At 35.5% G+C, this 3,481-nt stretch overlaps 1 long non-coding RNA gene across 1 annotated transcript; it reads left to right on the forward strand.

Moving 5' to 3' along the window:
* Window positions 1–1,107: 1,107 nt before the first annotated feature.
* LOC118490203 lies at window positions 1,108–3,218 on the forward strand. The gene is made up of 3 exons (XR_004888613.1): window positions 1,108–1,341; window positions 2,086–2,316; window positions 2,429–3,218. It is a non-coding gene; the product is annotated as an uncharacterized LOC118490203 (long non-coding RNA).
* The last annotated feature ends 263 nt before the right edge of the window (window positions 3,219–3,481 follow it).

Below are 3,481 nucleotides of genomic sequence, written 5' to 3' on the forward strand. Positions count from 1 at the left end.
GTTTTTATGGTTAGAAAGGCAAGAAACACACTAAAAACGGGTGCTAAACCAAGTGAGTTTTTGTCCAAACACTTCCAAAGTCTTGCACAAACCCGGTTTTAACAAGGAAAAGAGCCACGGCTCTGATACCACTTGTAGGTCCCTTCACGAAGGATGACGAACCTAACCTTGTTATACTAACCCACTAGCAAGTGCGGAATCCAAGCTAGTGAGCAAACCGGGATGAAACAAGCACAAACACAAACACACAAAGTTTCACCGATTAACACCACTTGTATTAATACGAATGAAGGGTTCGGTTACAAGCTCAATGTTTACAAATCTGTATTGCAAACTCTCTAAGTGTGTGTGTGTTCCTGGACAGAATGCTCTCAGTCTCTCGAGTGTATCTTTCTGTCTGTGTCTATCTTTCTGTGTTTCCAAGTCTGATGAACACACACTGCATGGGTATATATATACCCTGCAATGGTTGCCTGTCCGAAGGATCCGATAGATGATCGAAGGATCATCTATCGATGTCAAAGCCATCGAAGGATCTGCAAATACCTCGAAGGATGGTGTATCCTTCGAGGTCCATCAGAATCCATCTAAGCATATCTTTCGTGGTCATCGAAGGATCTACACTATCCTTCGATGAGCTATCCTTCGACAGAGATGTATGACAACCATTTTCTAACTGTTCGGCCAAGTCAAACCAGGAGGACGGTTGACTTGGTCAACTTACAGACTAAACAAAGACATCGTTTTACATCATGATCGAAAACAGACAAAGTACAAACATAAGTGCACCAACAGTTTTGGGATCTACATATTTAATAGCTAATTTTGTATAATTTTGATTGAAATTACAAGTGAGTGGAAATTTAATAATAGAAACGAAATAAATCTATACTATATTATAATTAAAGGAAACTTTAAAATAAATCATAATAGTTAAACATTTTCCCTTAACTAACTCCAGGATAAATAGTAGTTACACAAATTCATTTATATTATGCATGCTAACTCCAGGATTTTAAAAGGTGAGCTACAAGGTTTTTTAGCGGTAGGTTTCGAATTTTAAAATGTCTCGAGAGGGTCAAAACGAGAGAGAGAGAGATATATATCTGCAAAACAACGAACTCTCCACAATTCTCTCTCACGCCGCTCTCCAATCTAGAACAAATACAATGGATGCGGAGAAGAACGAAGAACTGGAATGATTAAGATGAAGATTAAACAAGGATCTGTCTTTCAACATATCTATCTGAAGTTGAACTCCCATCTGCTTCGTTTTTTCACCGTCTTATGAACAGGAATGTCGCATATCAGGCTTCACAACGATTTCAACTCCCTTCCTAGGTATGATTTGGTTCCCTCTTTTGTTATTGATGTTGCTTTATTCTATTGTTTGGATTTGATAGTATCTTTTGCTATTGAAATGGAAAGTTAAGATCTTGACTTGAAGCATGTTTAGACTTGGAAAAATTAGAGTTCCAGAGTTCGTGTTGGTGATTTATGGAGCATATGGAGTGAAATTGGAGTAAAATTGTGTGGGGGAATCGGGTTTCAAATTCTCCTTTTTGGTTGAAACTGATACTGAGATTGATGTTGTGATCTGTGGAGCGTATGTAGTGAAATTGGAGTAACAATTGTAGTAATTGATCATTCCGATTCGATTAGTGTGTGATTTTACTAATTTTTACATTGATTTTAAGGTACGTGTCCATGTGTGTGTTTGTTGAAATACATTATGATACTACAGGTATGGTATATATGCTGAAAATATTAATCCTTAGTCCATTTAGAGTTTGAATTTTTTTTGGAAAGTTAAACCATGTATTTGGGTATGTAAGTCACTAGATTTTGCATAAATACATAGTTCAAATTGAACTATACTGAACTACAAATGTTCACTAAAAGTCAAACTAAATATTGCCATTTACTAACTTCAAACCTTTCAGAAGCCGAACATGATAGGTGGGTTTTTTCGTAAAGTTATATGATACACAGTTCTTGGTTAGTATTATTTCGGCTTTCGGGAGTTTAAGGTCATACTTTTTTGCTTTCTTTTTTGACTTAAATTCTCTGTATTTGACAGGTTAGCAAATGGAAAATGAAAGATGGATGCACATAATGAGGAATAAAAAGAAGGGGTCAGAGGCTTTTTTTTATAGTGTATTAGTTGGAATGAAAATAGTTGACTAAGTTCGAAAATACGAGGTTTCGTCATCACTATTCTTAAAGTGTTCTTCAAAAAGGCTGAAATCCAAATTAACCAGGTGGGTTTGTGTTTGAGCTCTTCATCGCCTCCGTTTTCGCTTCGTTGTTCATCAGGTGAGTTTGCGTCCTTTGTGTTATGTTTTTAAGAGTTATTGGATTTTATGTTTGGTTTTGGCCATGATGCTAATCTCTGACGTTTGATATTTGATGATATGTGAAAGAATAGGTGGTGTTCATCTTGGGTTGGATTAGGGCACAGTAAGTGGGTGATTTAGGACATTTGTTTGGGTGTAATTGTTAATGTGTGTGACCTCATCGATGTCTGATTAAGGGCTGGTGTGCTTGGGAGATCAATGGCTGTCGCAAGTGTTACAACAGGGCTCGGTAAGCGACCTGTTACAAGTGTTGCTTTTAAGAACTGATAAAGTATTTTTGGTTTCTTTCCACCCGTCACAAGTGTGTTTTGCCTGTTTAAAATTGCTAAAATAAATGCAGCTGTGTTTTTGCTGAATGTAAAGTGTTAGTTTACATGATTAAATTTGTAAAAAGTAAAGGATAAAAAGGACAAAAGGCAGCTGCGTTTTTTTTTTGTGAATGTGGAGTCTTCGTAATTGACAGACAACCAGATCGGATGTTATGTTCCTTCATTCTAGAAGTGTCAGGTACGAATGTTTTTCAAACTTGAACCATTTTATGAACTTGTTTAAAAATTATTTTTAGCAGTAACTTGGAGAATTGATGATGTTCATGATATAATATAAATAGTGAAACAGGGGTTAGGAGAGTCAAGGAACCAAAGTGGAAGAATAATCAGGTAAGTTAAGTTGATATTTCACTTTTTCCCTGAAAAAAGGTACACCTATTTCCTTGATTGGTGAATTTAGACTGCAAAATGAGAACTGAACCATTCTGTTTTGTTTGAAAAAGGTTTGGTCAAAACTCAAAACTCATGTTTCCTTTATTTATTTCTGAATCATCGTAGTTTAAATCTCTCATTTAAAGTTAAGCTTGGTCTTCTAATCTATACATACCTTCATGACTTTTTGGATGACCATCAACAAGTCTTTACTTGTTTTATTGTGTAAATGTATTTTAAACCATTAGAACAATGAAATTTAAGTGGCCAAGTGGGGTTTGTATTTTATGGATTTGTTGTGAAATCAGTAGGTTACATCTGTTCATCTTTATATGATTAGTGGTTTATGGCTAATGGAATTAAGTATTTTAACTCATTTAAAAAAAAAATCGAGACCAGTTAATGACTTGTGCCTAAATGCAA

Source organism: Helianthus annuus, chromosome 3 (assembly GCF_002127325.2).
Source record: "Helianthus annuus cultivar XRQ/B chromosome 3, HanXRQr2.0-SUNRISE, whole genome shotgun sequence".
NCBI classification, from domain to species: Eukaryota; Viridiplantae; Streptophyta; class Magnoliopsida; order Asterales; family Asteraceae; genus Helianthus; species Helianthus annuus.